At 39.8% G+C, this 20109-nt stretch overlaps 1 non-coding gene across 1 annotated transcript; it reads right to left on the reverse strand.

The window, feature by feature from the left end:
* Positions 1–12574: 12574 nt before the first annotated feature.
* On the reverse strand, positions 12575–12656 carry TRNAS-UGA. Its single transcript has one exon. It is a non-coding gene; the product is annotated as a tRNA-Ser (tRNA).
* Between the last annotated feature and the right edge of the window lie 7453 nt (positions 12657–20109).

Here is a 20109-nt window from a genome sequence, read left to right on the forward strand (position 1 = left end):
TTTTTTTTTTTTTTGGTTGCAGCTGTCGTTGTTTGGTGGCCCAGGCTAGATTCAAACCCACCAGCTCAGGTGTATGAGGCTGGCACCTTAGCCACTTGAGCCACAGGTGCCGAGCTGACATTACTGTATTTTTTGATGACTTCCAGGAGTCTTGTGGTTGAGTTTTTGGGGTTCTCTAAGTATAAGATCATATCATCAGCAAAGAGGGAGAATTTGACCTCTTCTGCTCCCATTTGGATGCCCTTTATTTTCTTGTCTTGCCTGATTGCATTGGCTAGAGCTTCCAGCACTATGTTGAATAGTAATGGCGACAGAGGACAACCTTGTCTGGTTCCAGTTCTGAGGGGAAAAGCTTTCAGTTTTACTCCATTCAGTAAAATATTAGCTGTGGGTTTGTCATCGATAGCTTCAATTAGTTTCACAAATGTGCCACCTATTCCTATACTCTTCAGTATTCTAGTTAGAAGAGGATGCTGGATTTTACTGAATCCTTTTTCTGCATCTATTGAGAGGATCATATGGTTTTTATCTTTGCTTCTGTTAATATGGTGGATAATGTTTATGGACTTGCATATGTTAAACCAGCCTTGCATCCCTGGGATGAAACCTACTTGATCATGATGTATGACTTTTTTGATGATAAACTATAATCTGTTGGCTAGGACAGTGTGCTGGTTTTATATATAATTTGAAATATTTTCATCAAATTGGTTAACATAGCCTTGACCACAAGCAGAGGCCACTTTTAATGAGCAAACTCTTTATATAGATGGTATACATCTTTAAATAGCAATATCAGGGTTCAGAACATGTTGTATAGTATGCAAACATTTGTGTAATATATATGTATGTGTACATATATATTCATCTATGTGCATAAGGAACACACTGAAACAAAAAATGTGAAACTAATAAATGGTGGATTGTAGGACCTTGGTTGCTGGAGGATAGGGGTGAGAGGGAGCCACAGTGATTTTTTTTTTTTTTTCCAGTTTTTGGCTAGGGCTGGGTTTGAACCCACCACCTCTGGCATATGGGGCTGGCGCCCTACTCCTTTGAGCCACAGGCGCCGCCCACCACAGTGATTTTAAACCATGAGAATGTTGCCTATTCAGTAAGTTCATATTATTTAATAAAAAAACCTCTGCTTTGTTTTGCTACTAAATAAGACCACTGGTGTTTGAGTCCTCAACTTTTTCTCCAGTATACCTAATATTACTTTTAGCTTTTCTAAAATATTTCTTGAAAATGAGACAGAAATTAGTTTTTGTTTATATAGATATGTGTGTGTATTTTGTATATACATTGGTTTTATTCATATATGCATATTTTAAACTTATTTGTGTGTATATCCTCAAGTCTATGCATGTGAATATGTGTGGGGTGTGTGTGGGTGCATGCGTGAATGTTGGTGAGTGGATGTATTCCAAATCAGCCATTAAGGACAGGGAGAAGTTTCCAGCGAAGGTATCAATGTGTGAAAGGGCCAGAGGAGTGTGTGAACCAGTCTAAATGGTCTTTGGGAGTCCTACTGGGCAGTAGTGTGAGAGAAAGTTGAAAAGATGTTAGAGCCAAATTATGAAGGGCCTTGTGTATGAAACTAGGGAGTTCGGCCTTGACTCTGTTAGCCACGGTGATCTGCTGGAAAGCAGGAGAGAGAGGTGGTTAGAAGAACATCTAGAAAGAAGTGACAGTGATGGTGACTGTATAGTCTTACCCAGTCCAGGGAGGGATACCAGAAGAGAAGCCTCCTCCAAATCAGGTTTTCCTTTCTAGAGATAGGAAATCTCATATTTGGGTGTCATTGATACATACCATGCAGTTGACATATATTTTAAAAAAATATAGTAGACTGGAACTATAATGAAGAAAATAATACAGGTTGGGGAATTATACTTGTAAAACCAATCAAGAGCTGTAAGAGGCATTAAAAAAAAAGATCTAGATCAAAGAGAATGTCAGAGCAGCCTCACATAATCCCAGACACATCCCTGGCTAGAGTCAATGCTGGGCAGCTTTGAACATCAACTCCCAGGGAAGTTGTTGCCACCTTTATCCAGCTCTGAGAGATAAAAGAGCAAAGAATATTCTACTCTTTCAATAACATGAATCAAATGTGCTTTTTCATCCCTGTCTGATGGCTCCCTCCAAGCAGATACCTCTCTGAGGAACCTTTCTGGGGAAAGGGGAAACAAACACCAGTATGCAGTTTCCTCCTCAGTTCCTCAGCTGTAAACCAGCTGTGGTCTGTTTTCGAGGTTAAATGAGATGAGTACTCATCACAGTGCCTGGCCTGTGGTTAAGGCTCAGACCAGGCCTTGAGGTAGAAGTAATTATTATTACCACTTAGTGGATAGGGGGAGAAGGAAATTAAGGCTCAGAGAGGCTAGGTACCCTGCCCAAAGTTACATAGCAAAAAAGGGAAGGAGCCTAGATATGAAGCCTGGAGGCTCTGGCCTCAAAGCCTCTGTTCTTTCCATTCCTTTAAGCTACTTCACAAATAAACTTGCAAACCTGGATTCAGACCACACCTTAAAATGCCGAAGGGCTGGAAGGCTTTGTTTAGAATAGCAGATACTGTTTCTAAAGGATTGTGTTATGGGGCAAACTACAGAAAGAGGAGACAATAAGTAAGCATTTCCAGGGCACTGCACCCTACCCAGTCTCACTGGCAAGTGGAGCAGGGAGGCACAGTGTATAGGAGAAGATTCTGGAAGGTTCTGGACCATTCTGATGTATTGAGAGAAGATGATCTTAGAAAACATTCACTCCCAATTTTTCCTGATGTGTATGTTACTGATATCCTTATCTTTGTGTTAATGAAAATCATAAGACTTCATAGATGTGTATAAACCAGGAAGGAACTAGTGAAAATGTTAACTAGTCTCCTAACAGTGTCTCCATTAATCATATTTTCACAGTGATAACTAAGAAAGACCTTTTTTATTATAAAAGAGTGAGTCCTCTAATCCAATCCACTGTCTGTTTTTGTAAATAAAGTTTTATTGAGACACAGTCATACTCATTCGTGGTCCTCAAACTTTTTAAACAGGTGGCCAGTTCATTGTCCCTCAGACCATTGGAGGGCTGGACTGTGGGCCCCTGGACAAGTCGGCTGCTAAGCAGGACAGGCAGTGGTGGTGGCAAAAACACCCGGTGGGCCAGATAAATGTCCTAGGCGGACCGCATGTGACCCACTGGCCATAGTTTGAGGACGCCTGGCCAATTACCTATGGCTGCTTTCATTATACAAGTGGTTGCAACAGAAATTACATGGCTTGCAAAGCCTAAAATATTTATTGATTGATCTTTTTTTTTTTTTTTTTTTTTTTTGCAGTTTTTGGCCACAGCTGGGTTTGAACCCACCACCTCTGGTATATGGAGCTGGCGCCCTACTCCCTGAGCCACAGGCACCACTCCTATTGATTGATCTTTCATAGAAAAACTTGCTAACCCTTTTACTAGAGGCATGCACCAAAAGTTAAGTGAAGCATTAATGTGCTCCATCTTAAGCACATGTTATATGCCTGGGTCTGAACATTTGGAAGACATGTAACTTTTCTTTTTTTATTTATTTCAAATTAATATGAGGATACAAATTTTTAGATTACATTGTTCTTACTTCCAAGGTAAGCTCCAGTTGTAAAAGAACCCCTTACCCAGGGGCGTGCTATACACCCTCACTCTGTGCCCCTTAGGTAAGATCCCGCCAAATGCCCTTCTTCCTTCTGCCAATTGTCCTCCATCTTCCCTCTTTTTCCTTTTCTTCTTCCCTTTCCCCTCATTAGATTATATTTGTGTTTTGTTGTTCATATAAACATATAATTGTTTATATATTGGTTTCATATTAGTATTGAGTACATTGGATATTTATTTTTCCATTCTTGTGATACTTTCCTAAGAAGAATGTGTTTCAACTCCATCCAGGTAAACATAAAAGATTTAAAGTCTCCATCTTTTTATGGCTGAATAGTATTCCATGGTATATATACACCACAATTTGTTGATCCATTCTTGTGGGTTGATGAGCATTTGGGTTGATTCCATGAGTTGGCAATTATGAACTGAGCTGCAATAAACATTCTGGTACAAATGTCTTTGTGGTAAAATGATTTTTTTTTTCTTTTGGGTAGATATCTAGTAATGGGATGGCTGGATCAAAAGGAAGGTCTACTTTTAGTTCTTTGAGGATTTTCCAGACTTATTTCCATAAAGGTTGTATTAGTTTCCAATCCCACCAGCAGTGTAGTAGTGTTCCTTTCTCTTCTTATCCATGCCAGCATGTGCGGTTTGGGGATTTTGTGATGTGGCTAATCTTAATGGAATCAGGTGATACCTCAGAGTGGTTTTAATTTCATTTCTCTGATGATTAAAGATGATGAGCATTTTTTCATGTGGTTTCTTTTGGCCTTTTGCCTGTCATCTGCAGAGAAGTTTCTGTTCAAGTCTCTTGCCCACAAACAAATGGGGTTGTTTGTTCTTTTCTTATTGTTTGAGTTCTCTGTAGAGTCTTGTTATCAGGCCTTCAGATTCATAACATGCAAAAATGTCCTTCCATTCAAAAGGCTGTCTATTTGCTTTGTTTGTGGTACCCTTAGCTGTGCAAAAGCTTTTTAGCTTGATCAAATTGTAGTTATTTATTTTTGGTGTTGCTGCAATTGCAGCAAGCATTTTCCCCCCACTCTCTTCTAGAATTTTTGTTTTGTGTCTAAAATTTAAATCTTTTATCCAGCAAGAATCAATTTTTGTCAATGGTGAGGACTGTGGGTCCAGTTTCAGTCTTCTATGTGTGACTAACCAGTTCTCCCAGCACCATTTGTTAAATATGGATTCTTTTTCCCAGTACATGCTCTTGTTAGGCTTATCAAAGATCAAGCGATGATATATGGCTGGGTTCATCTCTAGATTTTCTATTTTCTTCCATAGATCTACATCTTTATTTTTGTGCCAGTACCATGCTGTTTTGATCACGTGTAGTATAGCCTAAAATCTGGTCACATGATGCCTCCAGATTTGCTTTTATCTGAAGACAGGTAATGTTTAGATAAATACTGTGTAGATGCATTTCTTGGAATGACTTCTAGCACCAGATGAAATGTGACAAAAGTTCCTATTCTGGACAAATAACTCTAAGAATTTCATATCAAATGAATATGCAGACACATGTGATGTAGGAGTTTTAATAAAGTAAAAACTAAAAGAACAAAGGAGCTCTGAGGTCCCTGACTTGGAGATGAGGGGATTTATGGGTCCTGTGGACTGGAGCTGTGCCCCATCTCAGTACCCAAGTGAAAAACTTGCCAGTCATAGTCTCTTCTCCATCCCTCAGCTCACATACAGAAAGCTCCAAGAGTATAAACCCCATGGGCCACATTCTCTGTCACTAGATTCTTCTAAATGGTAGAGACCCAGCATTGTTCATGCATATCCCCTCTGGCAGCCCAGCATAAGACAAAGCAGCTGAGATTAATCTAAGTCCATCACATCCATTCTTTAAGCCATGAGAGACCGTCCCTAGACCTAGGACTGATGAGTATGTTGGGGGTGGGGAAGGGTGGGACGTAAATAGAAACAACTCATTTCCTGCGGTATCTAGTCTATGAGCTTGGGTGGGCTTGACTGGTCATGCACATTGGGAAGGAAAGTAGTCATTAGAATAAGAGCTAAAAGCTCTATGTTTTCTCCATCAGTGCTTCAGATAGAATGGGTCATCTATTTTACCCAAAAATTCCAGTCTCAGAGCTTCTTTCTCTTTAACCTGTATAGGAGCTAAGACTTAGGTATTATCATTAGTTGTTTGCACTCTTGTCACGTAGAGAGGGCCTAAGGCCAGATGTCCTTGGGGACAGGGGCACACTGGTGATCGAGACCTTCAGAAGTAGGTATCCCCTCCCGAGGAAACTCAGGATACAAGCTTTCCATGTGTCCTAGGCCAGCCCTTTGTCCCAGTTCCTTTTTTACTGTCTCACCACACAACCACGCCACCATTAATGAAACCTCAGGAGTTGAAACTCCTTTACAATGAACATGGTATGTTAAAACAAAATAACAGCTTCATAAATCATGCTAAATAGGGCTCTGATGAATCAGGTGGTTTAGCTGTAATATTTCTGCAAATCTACGTAGCCAGGGCACAAATCTCTTCAGGCACAGTTTTGACTCATCTCCAAAGTTGAAGGAAAACAGAGTTTGCCCTGCCTCCTATGGAATCTACCTCCCATGAGTCCTTGCTTTTCTTCTTTTTTTTTTTTTTAATTGTTGGCGATTCATTGAAGGTACAAAGAACCTAACACTGATTGCATTTGTTAGGTAAAGTCTCTCTTTTAGTTGTCTCCCACCCCAAGGATTCTGAAAGACAGAATCCTTGCTTTCAAGTTCACAACCACAAAATTCATTCAACAAAATTATTTATTTGGGGCCCAGTAAATAGCACATGAGGGGTTTTAGTGGTTCTACACACACACACACACACAAACCCTCTCTCTCTCTCACGTGTGGGGAGAAATTAAGCATTAATGTTCGACAACAAAGCGTGAGATGTTGTGAAGAAAAAGAATAAAATGATATAAAATCACATAAGGGAGTCTGACCAATTTGATGGGGAGAATGACACTGGAACACATGTATAATTCCTAAAGTGGGAAAGAATTTGGTCTCTTCAAAGAACTTAAAGAAAAGGCAGTCCATCTGGGCAGAGAATGAAGGGAAGAAGCCATGCAGGGTCACACAGAGCCATGGGGTTATGCTACTGATTTTAGTTTTTATTGTAAGAACATGTGAGATTTCCCAGAAGGGTTTTCAGGAGAAGGATTCTAAGACCAAATGTGAATTTTTAAAGAAAAATTAATAGTATGGAGAATGATTGGAGGGGAGGAAGAGTGAATGGAGAAAACAATTAGGAGGCTGAGAAGTAGTTAAATGTGAGGTAGTGTTGATTTAGAATCTGTGGTAGTATGTACACAGCTATCATTTTATAAAAAAAATAAAAAACAATCTGTGGTAGTGGTATATATGGAACAAAGTGGATTCTCAGCATATGTAGGGGAAAACTCAGTGGCTCTTGGGTTGGATAGGAAGTGTGCGGAGGGAGAGGGAAGTATGAGGATGACTCCATGGGGTGTGTCCTGCTCCATTGCTGGAAATGTCACAATTGCTGGGATGAGGAATAATGAGTAGGACCTGGATTTAGAAGGGCAGGAATAATCATAAGTTAAGTATTCTTAAAGATTAACTGCTTACAATTTGCAAAACATTCGCTTCGGCCTATTTATATTTCAAGGCTTTGAACTCTGCTCGGGAAGTTGCAGGATTTAATTTCTCCTAAAAGAAGTAGGTAGAGAAAAACACTTGAGGGGAGGAAAACCTTGATATTATATTTATAACCCCCTCTGCTTCTGAAGAGGGCTCTGACTGCTGGGCATGCTGATGCCAGCCTACAGGGATAAAGCTGAATTGCTCTGTACCATTAAAGAGTGAAAAAGTTGGGGTATTGAAGGAAAATCCTCAAGGCTGTAGACTGCGGGATATTGGGTTAGAAAAAACTGGGTCCACAGGCTACCTAGGAAGGTTGGTGGTTTCAGAAGAGAAACTACCAATGAGCATGGAAAGAAGATTTGAAATAGTTTCCCATGAGCACACTGGAGAACCTCTTCCACATTCACCCAATATCTTCCACAAATTTTCTTTTGCTTGATATGGAGATAGTTGACACATGAGTTGCACGGAGGCCAGGCTGAAAGTGAACCATTCTCAGGGAGATAGAGGTGGGGTTGACTTGCAGAGGCAAAGGCCTACACCTGCTTGCCTCCTGTTTCATTCTGCCCTTTCGGTACTAGAAGACAAGAGAAGAAAAAGAAGACAAGGAAAAAATAAGGAAAGGGAAAGAAATGGGAAGGGAGGAGGGGGCATACCGTCAGACTGCTGTCCTTTTCCCTCTTTTAAATTAAAACTAGTCTAGATGGGGGATACTGAATATTAAATGAGCTCATCCTTCAAAAGGAGCCCAGCATATTCAATCCTTCTTCCCCCTTCCCACTTTTTTGGGGAAGACTTTCTAGGGGTGAAGTAAGGATCTGTGCCCTGACTCATATATTTATTTCTTCATCAAAAAATTTGAGTACCATTTCTGTGCTAGGTAGTGCTACAAAGATGAGAGATATGGTTCCTTCACACATTCTCAGGGAATTTTATCATTTTTAGCGGGAAGAGAGGCAAAAAAAAAAAAAAAATTAGTCAGGTGTAAATTAGGTTAGAGAGAGTCTAAGATCACAACAGAATGATGACACAAAAACCAGTCTGGTACAGGCACTATTGTCCTGCTGCCGAACAACTATAAACCCCAATACAGTCCTGGGTGGGCACTGCTGCTTTGAGCATTCCTGTGGCTGCCACTGTGGCCTCTGCCTACCACCAGCATGGCTCCTAACCCTACCTGCTTTTTTTTTTTTTTTTGAGACAGAATCTCATTCTGTCACCTTGGGTAGAGTGCCATGGCTTCATGACTCATAGCAACCTCAAACTCTTGGGCCTAAACAATGCTCTTGCCTCAGCCTTCCGAGTAGCTGGGGCTACAGGTGTCCACCACAATGCCTGGCTTGTTTTTTTTCTATTTTTAGTACAGATGGGGGTCTCACTTTTGCTTAGGCTGGTCTCCAACTCCTAAGCTCAGGCAATCCTCGTGACTCAGTCTCCTAGAGTGCTAGGATTACAGGTGTGAGCCACCACTCCTGGCCCCCTACCTGCTTTTTATATTAATAGGTCTGATTGTTCTCAACTCCTTCCTAGATTACAAAAAAAAAAAAAAAAAAAGTTCTTAATTGAAATTTGCAGGTAGATACATGGTACATCTGATCTGGCCTAAGTCACAGGTTGCCTCCCTATGTGTGAAGGAGGCTGGGAAGGCAAATAAATATGTGACTTTTTCAGCTTCTATGATGAGGGTGGAGGTAGGATGGCAGTCTTAAGTGAGCAAGTCCCTTAAATAAGAAGGGATTTCAAATGCCGAGCAGCCCTCTTCCTCTGATGATGAGACCAGGACAAAAGCAAGAGAGGACAGATATTCTAGGTAGCTGCATGTCAACATGTTAAAAAGGTTCAAAGTTATGAGCCAGCATGCAGTTCTTGCAGGTCTTCTGATAACTGAGAAGGAGAGGAAGAAGGGAGGAAGGCCAGAAAGGCAGGCAGGGGATTATTTTCAATGTCCTATGCCTACAACTTTTGGCTTTCCTATTTATGGGAGTGTGGCAGACACAACTGATTGTTGCCTGCTCAGTCCCATCTATATTTTTCCCTTCCCAATGGAATTCCAATTCAAATTTGAGTAGCAATATACCCAGTTAAAAAATATTTACTTCCCCAGAATTTCAAGTGGTAGCCATGTTATATAGTTTGGGTAAATGACATAAGGGTTCTTGCCTCTCCCTTTCCTGGCTGAGTTCAGATGTGAGGTATGGAGGTGTAGCAACCATTTGTGATTATGAGGCGACAATCAGGGAGGCCAGCATATTAAAAATGTTAAAGCAGAAAGATGGAAAAAGCCCTGTTTCCTGTTCCATGGGAGAATTTCCTACTCCCAGGTTTCCCATGGGAGAATTTCCCACTCCCAGGTGCCTCCCTCCCTTCTTCTTTCTTTCTAAAATGGTGACAAATGACAATTTGAGATATTATGTCTTTTTTATTTATTTGAAAAATCTTGAAATAACAAATATGACTTAAGAAAAAGAGCTACAGCAGTCAAATTTAGCTACTTTTTATAGCCTGCAGAGCAGAGTTTAAAAGTAAAATTGATCATTAATTGTGCAATGTATATTTGCCTTTTTGATGGAATGTTCTAATTTATTTTGTGTCTCTCACTTTCATGGATCAACAGATTAATATAGAGTCAAACATTTTTAAACTTTTTTTTTTTTTTTTTTGAGATGGAGCCTCAAGCTATCCCCCTGGGCAGAGTGCCGTGGCATCACGCTCACAGCAACCTCCAACTCCTGGGCTAAAGCGAGTCTCCTGCCTCCGCCTCCCAAGTAGCTGGGACCACAGGCGCCCGCCACAACGCCCGGCTATTTTTTGGTTGCAGCTGTCGTTGTTTGGCGGGCCCGGGCTGGGGATTCGAACCGCCACCTTAGGTGTATGTGGCTGGCGCCTTAGCCGCTTGAGCCACAGGTGCCGAGCCCATTTTTAAACTTTTAAACAGAAACAAATAAGTTATATACTATTTCAGTCTCAAACCCAGGAATGATATTTGTCTCCTAAGTTTCTTACAATAAATCCCTATGCACACGTGTGTTTAAGCCATGTTGCAGCTCACTGTGATCCTGACAGAGGGAAGGAGACCAGCTAGGAAATGAATGCAGTTACTTATAAGGGACTTGAATAGGGGCAGAAGGGTGCTCTGGGCACAGAGAAAGTGACCAGACGTCCCGCTTTAGGTGGGACAGTCCTGATTCTTAACAATTTGTCCCGTGTCCTGAGGCATTTTTAAAAAGTACCGATTTTTGGAAAGAATGCACGACAAGCTCTGGAACGGCGGGAGAACAGGAAGGGAATATATGGTTTTTGGCTGCCATGTGGCTATTTCGCCAGGATATGAGTTTTATATTATTTTTATTAATTTTCTAATGTTAAAGTTTAATAATAACAAATAATTGTTGAGAACTGATTATCGAGAACTGCTTATCAAAGTTTGCATTGTTGATCAGTTGTTAGAATTCCACCACCATTGTCTGGACTTAATTAACAAGGGCATTTTTTGGCATTGGCAACCACAAAAACATTTTGTAACTGTTTCTCAGATGATACACATGGTACTGCATGCTAGTGCTAGTTAAACAAGTGATGTCAACAAATCAGCTACTCAGATAATTTAGGTAAGTAATTTATTTATTTATTTCATGAATTTAGCAGACAGTACTCTATTATTTATATTTTATAGAGGTGGCAAAAAGTCTAGCAACAGCCTTGAAAGTGACGCTTATGACTTATAAGGTGTCATTATTAAAAAAATATATTGATAAGGAAAAGGTTAAATCTTGGGCATCAGCAAAAATCACAATAGAGAACAAATGGTTAGAAATATTTCATCATTTTGAAACAAACCATGTTCCATACAATAATGGACTAAAAATTGTGGGATACATGCTGTCCTTACCAGGAACTAATGCTGCGACTGAACGTGTTTTTTCTATGGTAAATAAAGTGTGGACATCAGAAAAATCACAATTAAGTGTTGAGACTTTGAAAGCCATTTTATGTGTGAAATATAATTTAACAAATTCTTGTGAAAAATTTCATGACCTTTTAAACGACAGCAATCTACCAAAAAAAATTCATTCAAATGAGAAATATGCCAAAGAATAAAATAATAATATACATAATTTTTTAATGTATTGGTAAATTGTACTTATGTTGAAATTAAAAAAATATATTAGAACACTATTTTTGCATTCTATGAAAATTTTCATTGCTTCATACAGACCAAATTTTTAATTAAGAACCCCCGTCAATGGTGTCCCACTTGACCAATGTTAAAATCTGGTCACCTTAACAGAGGGTGGATTGAAGATGTTAATTTGGTGAGTATGTTCAGCCAAGTTTCAGATAAGACTGGGTCTGTGGGGGTGGAATCCAGTTCAGGTAGCCAGAAAACTATAGCCTACCGTGATGTGTCAGTGACCTCCACAAGAGCACCTGGGAAGCATGGGATGGGAGAGATACAGAGAAAGAGGGTGAAAGGGAACAGAAAAGAGACCGTCAGGATCCCAAAGAATAGCCTTACAATTTTATTTTCTTATTTAAAACACACTACTAGGTTGATATAGAGATTTTTAAAAACACAGGTAGGCCGAAAACTATAAGAAAATTAAAATCTTCCCCAAATCATACCACCCAGAGATAATAATCACTAGTAACATTTTGGTGCATTTCTTTCCAGCCTCCATTCATTCTCTCTTTATTTTGTCTTTCTCTCCCATTCAGTTTAACAAAAATGTGTTCATAATACAGTGTACTGTTTTGTAACCGGTCCTACTTTTCAAACTTGGCAATGGATCTCAAAGTCCTTCCCATGTCATTAACATCGTTTTAATGGCTACACGCACTGTTCTATGCTGTGGATGTATCTTAACACACTTTACAGGCAAAACTTAAACAATGTTTTAATCTCCAATTTCACATCACTTTCACATGTGGTGGGGAAACTGTTGGAGGTGATTCTGGGATGGAAGGAAACGTGGCAGAGCTTTGCCCTTAATTTCAGCGAAATGAAAGAGTGTTCAAGCTATGATAACCTGAAATCCTGTCAGTATTTATATACATATTATGTCTATTTTGCCAATTTGCTCTTCATACTGTGCCCTGAGACTCTAAAACTGTTTCCCTGCCTTTGGGGACAAGGAAAGGCTTTTCCCTTTCATTTAAGTAGTGCGTGTTTGCAGCACTGACATTGATTGGTTTTTCTTGGGAATATTAAACTTCTTTGTAGGCACGGCCTTTAGCCGGTAAGGATGAGAGATCGAGGAGAAAAAGGTTTTCCCGTTCTGGGCGTCTGGTAAGACAGAAAAAAAGTAGAAGCACCCACTTCCGCAGCGAGCAGGGTTCGAACCTGCGCGGGGAGACCCCATTGGATTTCAAGTCCAACGCCTTAACCACTCGGCCATCGCTGCCATAGGGAGGAAGGGAAGGCGGAGACACTTTAGTGTAACAGCTAGTGCGCTCGCGCCGAGCCGCCGACAGGAAAGGCTCGTAGCCCTTCCTTGAGTCGGAGGCAGCCGGGGCTGAGGGCTCGGGTTGCGGAAACTACAGCGTGGACGCGAAGAGATAATAGAAATCACCTTAAGTAGGGGTACGCTGAGAACTTAGAAAACCACCCTTTTGCTCTGCTCTGAAAAAGGCAACCTGCCCGGCTCCGGGCACTGACCTGATTTTTCGCCCTCCCGCTTCTTTACTGTGTCTACGAGAGAGCTGTGTAACAAAGATCTGTCCCGGGCCGCGCCGCGGGCCCGCGCTGCCCCCAATTCCCGCGTTTCTGCGAGCCCAGCGTCCGCCCCGGCGTTTGCCGCCGCCGCCGAGGGGGTCGCCCGCAGAACTCTGCAGCGGAACGAGGCGGGAAGCGTGAGAAGTCGGGCTGCTCGCGTGCGCGTGTCTCACCCGGGCTTCTGCCCACGCACCCATCCCTCCTTTTCCTCTTCCCCGGGGTCCCCTTATTGCCGAGCTTAAGTGGGAGCGAGATCAGGCCCCAAATGCGGTTCAGCTGCCTTAGGAGATGGGTCTCCGTGGACGTGGTTCTTTGCGTTAGGTCTGCATTCATTACCTTTAAATGCCATTAGTTTCCTTCCGCGTTAAGTGTGGCTACTGCCTTAGGTGGTTTACTTGGCGTTATTTCGTAAAAGCTTTCAGAACGAGGTCTATGCTGTCGCCACCCACTCAGGGACCCGGCCTGGGAATGGTGCCCGCGGGTTGGCGCCGCCGACTCCAGGGCGCATGCGCAGCGCCTACCCGCGGCGGCGGCGGCGGTGGCGGTGGCGGTGGCGGCGCTGCCTAAACAGCAGGTTGGAGGCCGATTGCGGAGAACTAGCAGAAGGTCTTTTACTAGCTGAAGTTTCTAAAAGTGTTCTGGGAAATGTCATCGCCTTTCTCATAATGATGTATTTTATAAGTCGTGAAGCCAAATCCTTGACCTTTGGAATCCCTGATGTTAAGTGACCCCACTTGATAGGTGGGCAAATTTTCTTGAGACTTTCCCATACTATTACTCTTAATTAAATTATGCTGCCCAGTGTCCACTGCACACATATAATTGTGGAAGGGGAGCAGGATACTTGAGAATTGTGAGAATAAGTTCTGTCTAATTTGAAATTTTTAAAGGGATTTTGTCTTTTTGTTAATTTGGCAGCGCTACCAGAGTCCCATTTTCTGTGTGCATAGTGTGTGGGAACAAAATTATTCTCATCATTCCCAGGCAGACGTTTTATCATATACATAGATTTCACTTGCACTTTCCCCAGCAGACACCATCCAAAAAGAAATACGTTTTTGTCATTTTATCTTGTTCTTGGATTGTACATGAACTCTAGAATTTAATCATACCATTTTTAGTTGTATCTTCATCTCAAAGTCTTTTTTTGTTTTGTGCAATTGAATGATAATAATATTTACTAAAAGCTCTTTTTTTTCTTTAACTTCCCCTTCCCCTTGTAAGAATTATGTTTACTTGCTTAAGAACTTGACAGTAATAGGAACTGATTATGGTTAAAATTGTTTGATCAAAATTTTTACTCTGGGATTGAAAAAACATTTTTTTTTGAAGGGGTTGGGTGCAGTGGGCCTGTAGTCCTAGCACTGTGGGAGGCCGAGGCAGGTGGATTGCCTGAGCTCAAAAGTTCAACATCAGCCTGAGAAAAAGCAAGACCCATCTCTACTAAGAATAGGAAAACTGAGGCAAAAGGATCACTTAAGCCCCAGTCGGAGGTTGCGGTGAGCTATGACGTCAGAGCACTCTACCCAGGGAGACAGCTTGAGACACTGCCTCAAAAAAAAATTTTTTTTTTTTTTTTTTAAGGGGAAAGCAAGACTGCCAAGTAAAAGAATTTTGTAAAGGCAATATACTTTGGGGAGAATATTGTGCTTAAAGTTTCTTTGCAACATTTTGAAAGTGAAATACCTGTTCTAACATTTAATTTTCGGCTTGGGTTAATGAAGGCTTTTTTGTTTTGCTGATTGATGATATGGTTCAAATGACTCAAGAGATCAAAATTATGATTTTTAAATGCAGTGAGTGGAAATTTGGGGAAAAAGAAGAAAAGTACGTGTATTCCTGATTCACAACCACACAAATTTTATTTTGTGAAGGTCCCCTGGTGATTCTGATGTCCTCACTCCTCATTGCCACCCCAAGTTTCTGTATTTTTTAATGTGGTGGTTTTTATTAAAATAACTTGAGTGTGGAAAGCAAATATCTTGTGGCTTTCTCAGAAGACCATACTTGGTGCCATGTTCAAAGGCAGAATATTGAGAAGGAAAGGGCATGTGACTGGGAGCAGTCACATTTCTTGGTCATTTCTTTGTTCTTTGATAGCAAATCATTTTATTTTAAATTATTTTGGTGAGGTATTTTGGAGCACTTTACAAAATCATGGAAGCTTAATCCTGGAAGAAACATTAAATCTAATCCGGTCCCTTCATTTACAGGTAGGAAACTGTGGTCCATGGGTGGCTTCCCCCAGTTCCCATAACTAATTACAGCGATGTGCCACAAACAATGTTTTGGTCAAAGATGGACCATATATACAATTGCGGTCCCATTAAACAATAATACTTTAGTTTTACTGTGTCTTTCTATGTTTAGATAACAATGACCTATCACTGTGTTACAGTTGCCTATAGTATTCAGTCCTGTAACATGCTGTAAGCAGAGATGTCCAACATTTTTCTTTCCTGGGGCACATTGGCAGAAAAAGAGTTGTCTTGGGCCACACGTTAAATTACAACAGTAATGAAAGCTGATGAGAAAAAAAGGTCTGTGCATACTTTTCGCAATATCTAACACCACAGATAAGCAGAACAGGCCTCAAATAATCTGCATGTAGCCTGTTGAACATGTGTGCTACAGGTTGGTAGCCTTGGAACAATAGGCTATCCCATATAGCCTAAGTTTGTAGTAGGCTATTCCATCTAGGTCAGTGATTTTCAACTAGTGTGCCACGAGAGGATCTTAGGTGTGTTGTGAAAAATTTTAAAGATCATCAATTAAATTATTTTCAAAAGAAGTTCAAAGCACAGTAAGTATACATAGCAAAATTAAATCCTCTTTAAATTGATTATACGGGTATATCATTATTATAATAATAAATGTTTTATTATAATAAACACCAGCTTATTTCTAAAGTGGGTGCAGTGTAGCCTTGAAAAATAAGGTTTTGTGACACGTCCATAAATGGTGTGGTTTGACAAGGATTTGAGATGAACACCATTATATGTTGATATCATCTGAAATGAATAAAGCCTATGACTCAGCAATCACTTGTGCTTAAAGTTGTAAGGAGGTGTAGCTTGTACTGAACATGTTGTACAGTTCTGTCTAGATTTGAAATAGTGAAATAGTTGGACACTATTACCTTGCAAATCTTAGTTTTGAAAATTTTCCAAGTGTGTTTAATTAATACCTGTATTTCTTTTTAAAAAGTATGGTTGTTGGCTTAGCGCCTGTGGCTCAAGTGGCTAAGGCACCAGCCACATACACCTAAGGTGACGGGTTCGAATCCAGCCTGGGCTTGCTAAACAGCAATGATGGCTGCAACCAAAAAATAGCCAGGCATCGTGGCAGGTGCTTGTGGTCCCAGCTACTTGGGAGACGGAGGCAGGAGACTTGCTTGAGCTCAGGAGTTGGAGGTTGCTGTGAGCTGTGATGCCACAGCACTCTACCCAGGGCAATAGCTTGAGGCTCTGTCTCAAAAAAAAGAAAAAAGGTTGTTTATTTACTTATTTTTATTATTTTTGATTTGACATTTAAAATTTTTATTACATAGCATTCAAATGGATATGTTTTTCGTAAAGAAATAAAAATTAGAAGATGATTCTAGGCGTCAAAGACTGCTTCATCCAATACATTGGCAACTAAATTAAAAACAATTAGTCATCATTATAATGAAGATTATTTATGCAGTTTCATATGTAGTAAAGGAAATCTGCCACATCCCACATGTGTAATTTGTGGCAAAACATTTGCAAATGAAGCTATGGTTCCTAGCAAATTAAAGAGACGTTTACAATCCAGACCTTCCCACTTGTCTGAAAAGCCGGTGAAATATTTCAAATAACTTGCACTCAGTAATACTAACCAAGCAAAAATATGGACCAAATATGCAACCATATCAGATAAAGCACAAGAAGTGAGTTATGCAGTTGCAGAAGTCACAGCTAGGAAAATGAAATCTCACATAATTGTAGACTCTGTTATTTTACCAGCCTGCTGTACAATTGTAAAAATAATGTTTGGTTAAGAATATGAAAAGGAAATTTTAAAAATTCTGTTTTAGATAATCAATTTCTTAGTGTGTCAAGGATTATCTGAAAATGTAGAATTTCAAGTAATATTTCACCTCAAAAAAGTAAACATGTTTGCAATTCAGTTTGAATCTACCGATCTTAGTGGTAAACCTCAATTTTTAGCATTCAGTAGATTTGTCTATAAAGAAGAAATCATAGAACAGTTTTTATTTTGTTGGCCACTCCAAACAACAACAAAGGCCAAGATATTTTCAATTTCATTGATAATTACCTTAATTCTAATAACTTGTCTTGGGATTTCTGCATAAATATTTGTATGAATGGAGCCCTATGTTTGGATATGTAAAAGGATTTGTTACATTTGCACAAGAAAAGAATCCCAAAATTATTTTTACTCACTATTTTCTACAGAAAGAAGTACTAGCATCAAAATCATTAGCACCTCAATTACAAAAGGCCCTAGACAACACTATTAAAATTACTAATTATATAAAAAGCAGGCCATTGCAGTCAAGATTATTTGCAGAGTTATGTTCTTCAATGGATGCTTTTCATAGGCAGCTCTTATTACATACAGAAGTTGAGATGGTTGCCTTAAGGAAGAGTTCTATTCAGATTTTATGAATTAAAAGAAGAATCAACCTTTAAAAAAATGCAACATTCTAAGGTGATTTGCTTTGTGACAAAGTTTGATGTAATAAAGTTGCATTTCTTGCAGATTTATTTCAGCGTTTGAATTAATATGAGTATGCAGGCAAATCATGAAAATATTCTCACATCCTACATAGAATAGAGGTATATCTATTCTTAGACACATAGAATAGATGTATATCTTTTCTTACTGCTCTGTAAGGAAAGGGTTAAAATAGAAACTGCAGTAGAAAGGTTTGAACTAGTGAAAAGGTGTAAGCTAGATAAAAATCTTATTGAATAAATTTTATAAACTTTAGATTGATTGTACACAAATTTTGAAAAATATCTTCTTGCACCTACACTTGACATAATGTCTCTGGATTGGATGAGAAATCCTTTTGTTTTAAGTAAATGTATGTCAGCAAATTTAAATATTACAGAAGAGGAAGAGTGAACAGAAATAAGCAATGACAGAGGATTGCAATTAAAATATTCAACAACAGATATTATAAGCTTCTGGTTATCTCTCAACAGTGAATTTCCAAATTTTACCCCCAAAGTGACATAACTACTTCTTCCATTCTCAACATCATATCTGTGTGAAGTGAGCTTTTATGCAATGTATAATACTAAAAACAAAAATTGATCATAGTTAGAATCCTTGGAAGATTGAAGAGTATGCCTGTCCAGAATTCCACCTTGCAAAGGAGATATTTTTAAAAAAAGTCAAGCTGGCTTGGCGCCTGTAGCTCAGTGGCTAGGGCGCCAGCCGCATACACTGGAACTGTTGGGTTTGAATCCAGTTCGGGCCTGGCAAACAAAAATGACAGTTACAAACAAAAAATAGCTAGGCATTGTCGTGGGCACCTGTAGTCCCAGCTACTTGGGAGGCTGAGGCAAGAGACTCACTTAAGCCCAAGAGCTGCAGCTTGCTGTGAGCTGTGATGCCACAGCATTCTACCGAGGGCAACAGTGAGACGCTGTCTCAAAAAAAAAAGAAAAAGTCAAGCTGAGCTAGCTCACTAAATGTTAAATTATAATAAAATAAATATAAACAAGTTTTTAAAAGAATTTTAATTGTTATCTTTTTATTACAAATTATAATAATTTTTTTTTTTGGCCATGATTGTCCTTTGGTTTGTGTTAATAAATAAATCAAAAAAGGCATATATTTTTTACTCTTTTTTTGGTCAACATAATTTAAGTATGCTGTGGAATTTTAATGATAGGTTCAAGTGTGCCAGGAGACAAAAAAAAGGATGAAAAACACTGATCTATGTTCAAAGACATGTACTCCATGACGTTTGCAGAACAACCAAGTTACCTAACAATGCATTTCTCAAAATGTATCTCTATTATTAAGTGACACACGGCTGTCATAGAAGATTTGGACTGTAAATTGCTTTATTGGCTCAGCTTTCTCACTGATTTTGCTGCCCTCATGTAATCTTTGTTAGTCTCTGAATAGACATTTCTCAAAAGAAGATATACAAATAGCCATCAGGATGTGGGAAAAAAAAGCTCAACGTGATTATTCATCAGAGAAATGCAAATTGAAACTACAATAAGATATCATCTCACCCCATCAAAAATGGCTTTTATCAAGAAGATAAAAGGCAGGGTATGGAGAAAGGAGAACCCTGGTACACTGTTGGTGGGAATGTAAAGTAGTGGAACCACTATGGGGAGTAGTATGGAGATTTCTAAGAAAACTGTTAGTGGAACTACCATCGGACCCTGCAGTCCTACTGCTGGGTATATATATATAAAGGAGGGGAATTATATATAGGAGAATTATCTGCACTTCCATGTTTATTGCAGCACTAGTCACAATAGCCAAGATATGGAATTAACCTAAGTGTCCATCAGTGGATGAATGGATAAAGAAATTGTGGTACATAGACCCAATAGAATAGTATAGAGCCATAAAAAGAATAAAATCCTGCCTTTTGCAACAACATGGATAGAACTGGAGAACATTATGTTAAGGGAGATAAGTCAAGCACAGAGAGATAAAACTTGCATGTTCTTGTTCTTAGTGCTACCTAATTCTTTGTACCCTCAAGGAATCCCAAATAATAAAAAAAAGTGTTTTGTTTTGGATCAAAAACATAACCCTTCGTTTCAGAGTAGCACTGACTGCATTTGTTAGATACAGTCCCTCTTATAATTGTGTCCTCTCCAAAACGTATGCCGTACACCATGATCACCCCCAAAGAAGGCATTTTTTTTTTTTTTTGAGACAGCGCCTCCAGCTATCCCCCTGGGTAGAGTGCTGTGCCTTCACTGCTCACAGCAACCTCCAACTCCTGGGCTCAAGTGAATCTCCTGCCTCCGCCTCCCAAGTAGCTGGGACCACAGGCGCCCGCCACAACGCCTGGCTATTTTTTGGTTGCATCCATCATTGTTGTTTGGCGGGCCCGGGTTGGAGATTCGAACCCGCCACCTTAGGTGTATGTGGCTTGCGCCTCAGCCGCT

The sequence above is a fragment of the Otolemur garnettii genome, unplaced genomic scaffold (assembly GCF_000181295.1).
Source record: "Otolemur garnettii isolate 467f Iridium unplaced genomic scaffold, OtoGar3 scaffold00008, whole genome shotgun sequence".
NCBI classification, from domain to species: domain Eukaryota; kingdom Metazoa; phylum Chordata; class Mammalia; order Primates; family Galagidae; genus Otolemur; species Otolemur garnettii.